General features: G+C 41.7%; 1 protein-coding gene across 4 annotated transcripts in view; it reads left to right on the forward strand.

The window, feature by feature from the left end:
* LOC308080091 (plexin-B2-like) overlaps positions 1-13,377 on the forward strand; it is a 259,483-nt gene that overhangs the window by 39,167 nt on the left and 206,939 nt on the right. For 2 of the 4 annotated variants that reach the window (XM_080421826.1, XM_080421828.1), the window contains exon 2: positions 4,164-4,253. The exons of the other annotated variants lie outside the window; for them this stretch is intronic. The gene's annotated coding sequence lies outside the window, so the exon portion shown is untranslated. The remainder of the gene's footprint in view (positions 1-4,163; positions 4,254-13,377) is intronic. 4 annotated transcript variants of the gene reach the window in all.

Below are 13,377 nucleotides of genomic sequence, written 5' to 3' on the forward strand. Positions count from 1 at the left end.
CAACCTAAAGTCCTAAACCTCCACCAAAGTGTCCTTGCACTTGACAGTGTAATTTTCAGCTATAGAGTGACAGGCAAATTATCATTCCCACTGTCAGCTTCAACTGCAAATTGATTGTCACATCACTTCACAGGTTTACAGGTGCTTTCCACGCTTCCTTACAACTTGCGACCCGATGCGACAGCGTGAGCGTACCCATGGGCATTCAACGGCAGATTTTCAGCAACCGACGCTTTCCAACACTTATCGCCGCCGACTTCGGTGCGTGGAGAGCTACCTTAAGTTGCTCTGGATAAGAGCGTCTGCTAAATCTGCCTAAATTATGAAATGTACGAATTGTAGATTAACACAGTCAAATCCTGATTGTTCAATGTTCATTGACAGTGAGTATACACATGTAATGAACACCCAGGACTTTACAGTGCAGGATGTCTGTTACTGGCAGGGTGTGAGGGAAACGACACATGTGTGTCACTCTGCAGGAGGCAGACATACTGCATCTCATTAGTGTGTGTGTGTGTGTGTGTGTGTGTGTGTGTGTGTGTGCACGTCAGAGAGAGTGATTAGTAAACTCCTGCTGGCTAGCGAGACATTGTGGCCCTCCCATCGTCCAATCAGGAGTGAGACGACTCCTCCCACAATACTGTAATATTATGCACACACACTTGCCGGAGGACATTGCTGAAGGACACACACACGGACACACACGCGCGCACACACACACACGCACACGCACACTGCACACTGCACACAACGAGTGAGTTACACATTACAATTTTCAGTCTTTAATAACTCAGTGTAACAAATGGAGCCTTGCGTGCCCTTTTGGAACCATTTGTTAAATGTTACATTTAATTAACTATCCGGATATTACCTGGTACATTGGTACTTTGGTGACAACATCCAAAAGGAACTTTTTTGTTTCGATTCTATTTTTTTGTTATTCTTCATTGGTTTGAAAATAAACATCACAAAAAAGGAGCTTCTCCTTTCAGTTCCCAGAGGGAGAAGGAAGGATCTGGCTGGCTGGTTCTATGTCCCACATGTACCTATTCACCTGTACTTGATTGCATTTTGTATTTTGTATTTTATTTAAGTTTTGGTATTTTTATTTATTTAACTTAGCTACTTTGTAAGACTGGCCTGGCCAAGCTAGGCAGCAGTGCAAATCAGTATGGCAACCATCAACCACTGCAGATGTAGGCTACTAGTTATATTGTATTACCATACTCTACCATACAGATGTGCTAGTTATATTGTATTAACTTACTGCGTACCATACAGATTGATTGAAATAACATTTTATTCATGAAAATACGTTTTGAATTGTGCCTTGCTCAAAAGCACGTCAATTCTTGCTCCCTGGAGTCTGAACTCATCTCAACATTTCAGCCAGAGGCTGCAGGTTCATGTTTTCCGTGACGCCTTTGGATAGCCTGTGTGTGGGTGTGGGTGTCTTGTGTGTTTGGGTGTGGGTGTGTGTGTGAGAGAGAGAGGGAGCTACTTGAGAGGTGTGTTTGATTTACCTCAGCAGATTGACTGACTGACTGACTGAGTGATCGGCCACACACACCCTTACGTGATAAATCAGCGGTCCTGGTGTTTTTCATCAGATGTTTGACTCGTGTCCAACAGTTTGTTCTGCCGTGCGCTCACAGCAAGCGGAGCGGAGCCATGGCATAGGAAGAGAGCGAGAGGGAAGAGTTGACTTGAGGAGAGTTTTGGCTGAAAGCAGCTCTGCTTTCAGGGGAACGCATGAGAGAGAGAGAGAGATTTGGGAAAAGGGACGGGAACAGAGCTCTACACAGAGGGAAAGCGTGTGAGTGAGCGAGGGCGAAATTGACCAAAATAACATGAAAAACCCAAGAATAACAACATGCAAACCATTAAAACTGTGATTATCCTGCTAACGTCAAAATGAAAAGAAATTACATCTCCATCATCTCCCACCATACACTAAAACCCTCCCTCCCTCTGCCCAGAGAGAGAGTGAGAGAGATCGTTAAGAAAGGAGAGAGAGATGCAAGAAAGGAGGGAGGGGGAGAGAGAGAAATGCATCTGAACATTTTGTCTTAAAAGGTTTTATATCAATTGACTGTAAAACCTTTAAAAAGTTATGCTATTTGCTTCAAAAGCTTTATACCAAGCGACCCTTGCCTACGTGTGTATATAACTATTCCTAACAGCAAATGAACATTTTTATGGTTTTGCTAAGCTATTTTTTGGCACAATTCTTTATTCCCTTCTAACTGTACATACAGTATGTCAGTTTTGATTGTTTTATTCCACACTGGCTTTGGCAATGTAAACATATGTTTACTCATGCCAATAAAGTAATAAAAAATAAATGTAATTTAACCCATTCAAACCGGGAAAGCATATCTGTGTCAATTTAAATTTCTTTGGCTATTCAAAATATAAATTTGTGCAAATCTTTGAATATATATTAATTAAAGCGAACACTTGTAACTCAGATCTTTGCTTCTGGGGGGTCCCTGGAACAAGATATTTTGAGGAAAAAAAAATATATATATTCCCTTCCCTTCCCTTCCAAATGTTCACGATTTTTCAAAAATAGCAGATCTACAAGCTCATAGCGCGGCACTCGGTGCCGCGCTATGAGCTTGTAGATCTGCTATTTTTGAATGGCCAAAGAAATCTAAAAATGACACGGATGAGTTCCTGGATTGAATGGGTTAATTGAGAGAGCGACAGAGAAAGCAAGTGTAAGATGGGAGAGAGAGGAATGGAGTGGCTGGTGTTGAAAGCACCAGGGCCAGGAGTCTGGATGAGATGACAGCACAGGGAGAGAGAGTTTGTCCTGGACCTGGTCAAAGTTATGTGATGAGAACAGAGAACTGCTCAGAAGTGCTATTGTTTATATTCAGTGATGTGGAACTGAGTACAACTCTGGGTGTGTGTGTGTGTGTGTGTGCTGTCACTTCCATTCTACACACAGTCCTCATTTCTACCTCTCTGTCTCATTCTCTCTCTTACACTCTCACTCTCCACTGGGGATCTCTCGTTCTTTTTACCCCCCGCCCCCATCGTCCATCAGTACTTCTTTCTTTCTTTTCTTTGAGCCTTTTCTTTTCACCCTCCCCCCTCTCTCTCTCTCTCTCTCTCTATTCTTGTGATGATCATCTCTCACTTGGCTGCAGTTATTAAGGTCCAGATTGAGAGAGAGAGAGAGAGAGAGAGAGAGACACACACACACACACACACACACACACACACACACACACACACACACACACACACACACACACTGTGGTAGCCTCTAGCTGTGCATTGTTAATTCTGTGGGACAAGTAGCTGCAACACGATGGAACGATGGAAAAAGCATTCTCTCTCTCCACTTCACTTTCCTTTCCCTCTATTGGCACCGCGGTTAAAACCCGAACTGACGACCACGGCCGTGTTTTCCGTGTCACTTCCGGTTTCTGCCTCTCAGTTCAACGCGGTGCTTTATTGGAACGATCCGTCACCAAAACAGCAAACAGCTCTCACCATAAAACACGGTTATAGTGTAAGCTGTACGTTAGGATGACATGAGGAACATTTCGTTGCAGTCGGGCCGAAAACTCATATCTCCACATGTTGCATGCCCTACTTCGTCATACAAGAGCGTGAACCATGAAGCAGAAGCGAAAGTGAAAATAGCCGATAGACATCTGCTATTTTCACCATTTCTGAACATTTTCGTTCCATATCCTGAAAAGTAGCGGTTTTGGACGTACAAGGTTTCCTTTTGGAAACTTTTGGAAGATTTTTGAAACGACACAAATCGTCTCTTATGGGGGTCCCTGGCACAAAATATTCTCAGAGGGGAGGGGGGGGGGGGGGTCCTTGACCGGATAATGTTTGAAAACCACTGCTTTGGAGGAAGGAGTGACATTGTAAATTGAGGGTCCTTTGTAGTTCAACCGAGGATAACATGTTCAAAACCGGTTCTACCAAGCTCAGTTGACAGCAGTCAACAGTACCGTCAATACTTGCACAATGCACATTGGCACACCTACATCTAACACACCCATGAATTAATTTAATCTAGCTGCAGCTGAGTTGCTCACAGCCACAGTGTTCTGTTAAGGCAAAGACTGTGGAGAGAAACCGAGACACCCCAAACGTCCCTTGAATTCCTGTGTCTCTGTGTCATTTAGGAGTTTAGGAGACCAGAAGAGGGATGTGTGAGTGTCTTAACTCCTGTGGAATTCAAGTGGAGTGACCGCGCCCAGATAGGACAACATTAGGTAGGCTACCATTTCGTACTAAGGGTGAGACGTGGGATTGACTGATCTCTTGGTTGAAGGTCAGCCTGCCATGTGTTGCTGTAGCTTTTAACCTGAACAGGGAAAACAAACTACCAGTGGTGTAAAGTAACTATGTACATTTACTCAAGTACTGTACTTAAGTACAATGTTGAGGTATTTACTTTAGTATTTCAAATTTCCAATACTTTTACTTCTACTCCACTACATCTCAAAGGAAAATATGATACTTTTACTCCTCTACAATTATTTGAAAACTTAAGTTACTAGTTACTTTGTAGATTTTGATTAATATTACAAAACATACATGAACCACTTCAGCCCTATATACATTTCGGCCATTTGCAAATAGCCGATCTACAAGCTCACAATGTGTCGCATTGTAACCTTGTAGATCTGCTATTTTCAAAAGATTTTTTATACATTTGAAAACTTAGAAGTATAAAAATTGAAGTATTTCTACAATGCAGTATTGATACTTTTATTTGAGTAAGTAGCATAATATGATACTAAATCACAGCATATAAAGCACATCGAATTGCCTTGTTGTTGAAATGTGCTATACAAATAAAATGGCCTTGCCATATATTATATCGCTACACATTGTGAACTTGTGAGCTTGAATCTATTTTCTTGTACGATGAATAGGGCATTAATGTACGGAAAAAACGTCTGCTTATATATTTGACAGAATAGTCCATTTGAGTAACGGAAATGTCCATATAGTTGGTATTTGACCAGAGACGAATGTGAAATTGAATATGTGAGTGAGTGGAGTGGCAATTATATGAGCACTAAGACCTTAACCCATTAAGACCTGAGGCCATTCTTAAAAATGTTTTCTAAATCCCAACAGTTTTTTGAATTTTTTAAAAAATAACATATTTTTCAAGATTTTTCAAAAAATAGCAGATCTACAAGCTCATAGCGCGGCACTCGGTGCCGCGCTATGAGCTTGTAGATCTGCTATTTTTGAATAGCCAATGAAATCTAAAGTGACACAGATGCGTTCCAGGTCTTAATGGGTTAACCCCCCAAGGGGTCCTGGGGGGGTCCCAAGCTAAATGAGTGATAGTTAGGAAACAAATGGACCCTTAAGGGTCTGTAATGAGAGTGTACAAATGGAACCAAATGGACCCTCCATTTGGTTCCATTTGGTTCCATTCTCAGACTTACAGACCCTTAAGAGTCCATTTGGTTCCTAACTATATATAACTGGGGACCCCCTGGAACCCCACGTTGAGAACCAATGGTTTATTAGACCCTTATCAGCCGGACAGCCGATCCAGTAAATGCCCAGAGGATATGGAAGTGACGGTTAAAAGCATTGCATGCATATCTGTTGGATTTGAAATGAAATCATTTTCACATATTATCCATCCATGTGTGCTATTGACAGATAAGGTCTGGAGCTTAATTGGAACATATGGCACTTGTGAAAGAGCGAGACAGAGAGAGATGGAGAGAGAGTGAAAGAGTGAGGCAAAGGGAGACGGGGAGAGAGAGCGAGAGAGAGAGAGAGAGTACGAGGTAGAAAGAGATGGAGAGTGAAGTGCGAGGCAGAGAGAGAGGGATGGAGAGTGAAAGAGTTGGAGAGAAAGTAAAAGAAAGATGGAGAGAGAGTGAAGCGAAATGGAGAGAGTGTGAAAGAGGGAGGCAGAGTGAAAGTGAAAGAGATGGGGAGAGCGTGAAAGAGGGAGGCAGAGTGGGGCAGAGAAGGGGGGGCGGGGGGTGGTTCAACCGACAGAGTGAGTGTTAAGGTCTCTCACAGAGATGTTTATCACGGAGAATAAAATTAATTACACACCACCTCAGTGTGTCCGCACGCACGCACGCACGCACGCACGCACGCACGCACGCACGCACGCACAGCTTAGATATGTTCACAGACAGAAGGAGAGATTAGGTTTGTGGTTGATGGAGTTAGTTAATTAACTGTGTGCTGATGGACGGACAGTAGCTTTGACAACTGTGTGTGTGTGTGTGTGTGTGTGTGTGTGTGCGTGCATGGAGCACCTTTCCCTTCCTGTCTAGCTCTGTCTTACCCTCTTCTCAGTGTCCAGAGGTTTTAGCTGTGCCAGGCATGCAACACTTAATCGAACTAATCAATTACAAAAAAGTAATTGATAATCGAGAATTTCATAAAATACACAATTATCAATCCCTATTTTGGGCAAGTCATTATAGGCAAAAGGTTTCGAAAATATTCAAAAATTGCAGATCTACAAGCATTGTGAGCACAAGCATTACAAAGGCATTTTGGAACATTTTTAACAACAGTTAAAGTCTTCTCTTATGGGTGTCTCTGGCACACAATCTTTTCAAATGGGGATCTGCGGCCAAATTGTGCACATAATCAGCTTGAAAAGAGAACCACTACTTTATAGGATGTCAATCTAGTCACAACCAGTTTCATATTCTTTGACATTTTCAGTCACTCAATTAAAAATGGTTTTGTGAGAAAGAGGAGACGATGAAGATCAAGATGAAGATGATTACTCTTAGCCGTGATCTCCAAGGTCCAGTGGTGGAAAAAGTACTCACGTTTTTTACTTAAGTAAAAGTATCAATGATGCAATGTAGAAGTACTCCGTTACAAGTAAAAGTCCGGAATTAAAAATGTACTTGAGTAAAAGTACAAAAGTATTGGCCTCAAAATGTACTTAAAGTACCAAAAGCAAAAGTACTAACATGTTTGAAAATAGCCGATCTACAAGCTTACAACGCGTTGTGAGCTTCCTAGGCTATTTTCAAATAGCCTAGGTATAAAATAGGGCTAAAGTGGTTAATGTGTGTTTTATAATGTGATCATTTATATCTGCAAAGTAACTAGTAACTAATATTTTCAAATAATTGTAGTGGAGTAAAAGTACAATATTTGCCTCTGAGATGTAGTGTAGTAGAAGTAAAAGTATTGGAAATTGGAAATACTCAAGTAAAGTACAAATACCTCATAATTGTACTTAAGTACAGTACTTAAGTAAATGTACTTAGTTACTTTCCACCACTGCCAAGGTCACAGGCACTTTGTTGAAGGTCAATTATCTCATCGTGTCCAAAACCGTTACTTTTCAGGAAATGGGGGGGAAAAAGAACCTGTGTTCCAGTGGATCCAATGTAGTTATTATTTAGCCACAAGTTACTTTTCATTGGTTCGATATTTATAAAACCCACAGCTACTTCTGTACAACACTCTTGTATGACGAAGTAGGGCAAATGCTCTACTTTGTGTTTTTTTAATATGTACAAACACACAAAAAAAACATTAAAAGTTGAAATATGAAGATACCAGGTTTCTACCAGAGAGCTACGATATGAGAGATGGAAACTGTATAAGACAGAGAGGAACCTTGTCTTTTAAATCTCTAAGTGTGGCTCACAGAGACGCTCCCTGCATGCATAAATATCCTTGTGTGTGTGTGTGTGTGTGTGTGTGTGTGTGTGTGTGTGTGTGTGTGTGTGTGTGTGTGTGTGTGTGTGTGTGTGTGTGTGTGTGTGTGTGTGTGTGTGTGTGTGTGTGTGTGTGTGTGTGTGTGTGTGTGTGTGTGTGTGTGTGTGTGTGTGTGTGTGTGTGTGTGTGTGTGTGTGTGTGTGTGTGTGTGTGTGTGTGGGCCCCAGTTTGTTTTCAGTTGTAGCTATTATTATCAGAATCACTTTATTTGTCAATTTCCCTATGTATTGTACTTACATACTGTTCCCCCTCAGCCACTTGCAGTGCTAGCCTGGCATGGCCAGACTAATATCACTGCCTAGATATTAGTCTGGAATCTCTGTGTGGAACCTGCATTTCCGAGGGGCAAATTAAAAAAATGCCTCTGGTGATAAACCCGCCCCATATTTGCATACCGGGCCCTGATTGGTCCCTCACAACTTCGGAGGGAAAGAAATCCAATTTCTATTGAGAGGGGCCAGACCTAATCTGCTAAGGGCATTTTTTTTTGCAATGGCAGATTCGTCTGGAACCAGGCTATTGCAGTGCTGTGCAACATAAAACGACAAACAATCAAAAGAACGAAATTGTCTATTTTAAAGTTTAAAAATAGTATTAAATAAATAAAAATAGCATCCATAAAATCTGTCTGTGTGTCTCTGAGAGACATACACATTAATCCCACAAGGGAAGTTGTGTTTCAGCTTCACCCAGCTGATGGCTGGGTGTTACTTTGTTTGGACTCGGGTGACTTTTACAAATCCCAATTACTAGTGTCGGTACAAATGAACTAACGGCTGTTATTTTCCCTTTCTCTTCCATGTGCCGACGTGTCGTGTTCCTTCCTCTGTGAATTAATCGCACCGCTTCCATAGGTAAGAGCATTTTGATGTATTTGCACAATTTCTTTTGCAGGAATCCATGGCGTTTGTTTGTTTTAATGGAGGTGTTTGTTGCTGAGAGACGTGAGGCCAGAACACGCCGGTCGGTGGAGAGAGTGTGGTCTGTGCCAGAGCTTGTGTGGACTTTGGTTTTAACCCTTTAACTCATTCACTGCCTAGAACGACTAAAACGACTTTTGTCCTTTAAGCCCCCACTGCCAAGAACGACTAAAACGACTTTTAATTTTTTCCAAAAAATAATATTTTTTTTTTTCTTATTTATTTATTTAATTTTTAACCTAAAGACCAAGGAGATATGATTTGTTGAAGATCTAGACTCCAATCCACTTCCTTGTTAACTTAAAACTTAAACATTTTGTATCTTGGCTCCTGAGTACTTTCTTTTTCTATGAAAAATCTCTGGCAGTTTGTCAAACACAAAAAAAAAAAATTCTGGCAGTGAATGAGTTAAGACCTGAGGCCATTCTTTAAAAAAAATCTAAATCCTAATAGTTTTTTGAAAAAAATATAAAAAATATTTATTCACGATTTTTCAAAAATCAAATCAAAATGGGGGCAGATCTACAAGCTCATAGTGCGGCACTCGGTGCCGCGCTATGAGCTTGTATATCTGCTATTTTTTAATAGCCAAAGACATCTAAACAAAGTGACACAGATGCGTTCCAGGTATCAATGGGTTAAAGTCAAGCCACACTTTACATTTGGGGAAACGGTCACAGTGCGTGGCTTCTGTGTGTGTGTGTGTGTGTGTGTGTGTGTGTGTGTGTGTGTGTGTGTGTGCGCGCGCGTAACTTTGTTAGGACTCTAGTAACTCCAATCGCTCTGTCACACATTTACCCAATTACTTGTGTAAGGCTGCCTGGGCCCTCGGCTTCAATCCCCATTAACCTTCCCAGGCACTCATTCTGTCGGATCCACATTAACCTTCAGTGAGAGCCCTGGTCTCTGTCTCCCCCATTAACCTCCAAACAGGACCCGGTCCTCACCAAAAAGTGTCCCGTTCGTTAAACTGTCCCCTCTCTGTCTCGCAACGACTCATTCCACACTCATTTGATTTAACTATCAAAGAATGCTTGCTGAAATTAAGGTCATGTGCGGAGCCAGCTGACTGAGCAAAGCCATGTTCAGAGCAGCTGTGTGTGCGTTTGTGTGTACTTGTATTACTATACTTGACCAAATGTCCCCACAAGTATAGTATAATGAAACGAGGGAGGACCATGTTGCTGGTCCTCAAAAGATGAACGGTTGTTTTATGGTTAAAACATATTTGGGGAGTTAGGCTTACGATTAGAAACGGATTCAGGATAGGGTTAGGATTAGGCAGAAGTTAGAAGTTAAGTTTAGGGGTTAGGGTTATGCCTGATTTATACGGTGTGTGTGCCATTGTTGTGCACCGAAAATGGCAGATCTACAAGCTCACAGCGCGTTGCAGTACGACACATTGTGAGCTTTTAGATCAGCTATTTTCTGTGTTAGGGTTAAATATGGAAAAACAAACAAGAAAATAGAAAGAAATAAACATTAATAAAATCTGTGTGTGTGTGTGTGTGTTTGTGTGTGTGCGTGCATGGAGCACCTTTCCCTTCCTGTGTGTGTGTGTGTGTGTGTGTGTGTGTGTGTGTGTGTGTGTGTGTGTGTGTCATGGCCCCAGTTTGTTGTCAGGTGTAGTTGGGTCTGAATTCAGGTCAGGAGTGCTATTATTATAACTGATATAATAATAGCTGGGAAAATAGCATCGAAGCTAATAGCCCCGTTTGGAACCTCACTCTCCACGATAGCTCAGGGCATACGATGCAATTCTAAAGAGAGCAGAGAGAAAATAAAGAAGTTGAAAATCATTTTCAAACTTTTTCATGTGTATTGTACTTACTGTATTACATGAACCCTAGTGTCCCATTGCTGGGCATTCATTCAGCAGCTCTTTAATAAGCCGAAATACATTTTCAGGTGGGTTGCAAGTTTTCAACCATCAGGAGAGAGTACCCATTTATCCGCTACAATTTTATATTGTTCCAGTTCCATTCTGCTCATTTATTTGTCCGTTGTTTATCCTGTGTGAGTAAATATTACACCGGGCCACATGCTTCACCAATTGCAACTTGGCCACTTCAAGATATCAAAAAGGGATATTTATTCAACAACAAGATGAAATGGGGGCATACAAGCCATCTGCCCAACAGCTGCTACGCTATAGCACAGTCTATTAAAACAGAAATGCCTTAAAAAGAAATGTCTTAACTCTCCAAAAAACATGACCTTTTGACAAACATGACGCCTGAGCATTTCTGACAGTTTATTCTTGGGCATGGTTTCAGGGCTGGTTTCAAAGACTAATCAAATATCTTATTTTGTCTTTGTTTTCTAGGAGTCATCAGACATTTCCGAGTCATAGCAGTCGTCTCTTTATCTGTCAGTCTGCGTTACCCGTTAGTGTTATAGCATTAACGTCTGCACTGCAGCCAAGCCGCACGAAAATGCCGAGATTAGAGATCAGCGCTGTCACCACGGCGAGGTCTCTGTTGATACGCGCAGATAAAAGTCGATGGTGTGTGCATCTCATTTGCCTGTCGTCGTCGTCTTCTCCCGTCGCGGTTGATCACCGCGACGCGTGACAGCTCCGCCTCCTGTTCGATAAGCAATGAGCTATCTGAGTCCTCTGAGCTATCTGAGTCCTCTGAGCTATCTGAGTCCTCTGAGCTATCTGAGTCCTCTGAACTTGACCAGGAGAGAGTTAAGCCATTCAATCCAGGAACGCATCTCTGTCATTTTAGATTTCTTTGGCTATTCAAAAATAGCTTGTACATCTGCAATTTTTTTTGAGAAATCGTGAAAATCTGTGCAAATCTTTAAGTATATATATATATTTTTCAAAGCGAACATTAGTAAAATATTTTTGCAAAGATTTGAGTTACAAATGTTCGCTTTAAAAATATATATATTCAAAGATTTGAACAAATTTTCACGATTTAAAACAAATAGCAGATCTACAAGCTCATAGTGCGGCACTCGGTGCCGCGCTGGGAGCTTGTATATCTGTTTTTTTTTAATAGCCAAAGAAATCTAACATGACAGAGATGTGTCCCCCGGTTGAATGGGTTAAAGCCCCATTTATACTTCATCGTACGACGGTGTGTTGCAGCCGGAAAACTGCCGATCTATAAGCTCTCAACGCGTCACGGATGCAACGTTTTGTGAGCTTATAGATCTGCTGTTTTCGGCACGCGACACCACCATACGACGGAGCATAAATCGGGCATTAGGAGGATATATTAGATTTACACTTGTGTGTGTGTGTGTGTGGACTGTGGATCTCTGAGGCTTGTACCCATGTCCTTGGCTTTGTGGTGTGCCATGCTCAATGGTGTGTGTCCGTTCGCTGCTGCATGCTTAATTTAAGTGGCCTGTTGTCACACACACACGCACGCATACACGCGCACTCACACACACACACACACACGTTAGGAGGAGCGTTTCGGTTTAGTCGGGTCAGTGAGCTTGTGAGCACGCAGAGGTGTGTTCGCTCAGATGTGTCACAACGAGGTATAAAAATGAACAAGAGACTATTCTGCTGAGCGATGACGGGGTGAAAGAATAGCAAAGAGTGAATGAAACAAAAAGAATGAGAGAGTGAAGACACCAGAGAATTAACCCATTAAGACCTGGAACTGTGTCATTTTTAGATTTGAGCTAAAAAGCATTATTTTACACTTTGGGCTATTCAAAAATAGCAGATCTACAAGCTCATAGCGCGGCACCGAGTGCCGCGCTACGAGCTTGTAGATCTGCTATTTTTGAAAAATCGTGAAAATGTGTGCACATCTTTGAATATATATATATTTTTAAAGCGAACATTTTTAACTCAAATCGTTGCTTCTGGGGGTCCCTGCAACTAAATATTTTGATGGGGGTCCGCGGCCAAATACATATAATTTTGGGGGTCCTTGAAATGAAAAAGTTTGAGCACCACTGATATAGAAACATAGGTTTTTCAGAATACTGTTGAGATTTAGGAGACATGTAGAATCGGCTTCAGGTCTCAATGGGTTAAAGATGGGGGGGGGGGGGGGGGGACACTAGATTACTGTCACTGTCAATGCCCAAAACCGTTACTTTTCAGGAGATGGAACAAAAATAACCTGTGTTCCAACAGATCCAATGTAGTTCTTAGTCACAAGCTCTTGTTAATACTTTGGTTACATTGGTTCCAATATTCATAAAACCCAAAGACACACTTAACCACTTTCAAAGATGGCAAGAATAGCCGATCTAGAAGTTCACATCGCGACACGTTGTGAGCGTATAGGTCGGTTATTTGTGTTACGTTTGCGTGACACTGTTAATTCACAAAAAAACAAACCAACATCAAAACGTTGAAATAATGGACATTGGAGGTTTCTGCCCGACAGTGACGATAGGAGGTTAGGACAGGACAAAGCCCCCCCGTGCCCACCCCCATGGCTGGGAGACGAAGCCACTGAAATGAATGAACAGGATGATGATGATGATGGTGTGATGAAGAGTTCAGGTGCAGCCTGCAGCAGGACATCAGAGCATCTTGAATCCCTGGTGTTTTCAGATCCCTACGTCAGCACCACTTTACTTTACTGTATGTGTGGCTCTATGTTGGTTCTCTAGCTGTATATTTAGAAAATCTGGACTTGGCAAATACATATATTTAGGTCCCAGCAGCTGTGGTGGAATATTGTCCGGCTTGTAGTCCCCTCTCGTTATATTTATTAGTAAATCTGTATTGTACAAATATACAGTGGTGTAA

This window comes from Gymnoscopelus braueri (genome assembly GCF_963280865.1).
Source record: "Gymnoscopelus braueri genome assembly, chromosome: 23".
In the NCBI taxonomy this organism is placed as follows: domain Eukaryota; kingdom Metazoa; phylum Chordata; class Actinopteri; order Myctophiformes; family Myctophidae; genus Gymnoscopelus; species Gymnoscopelus braueri.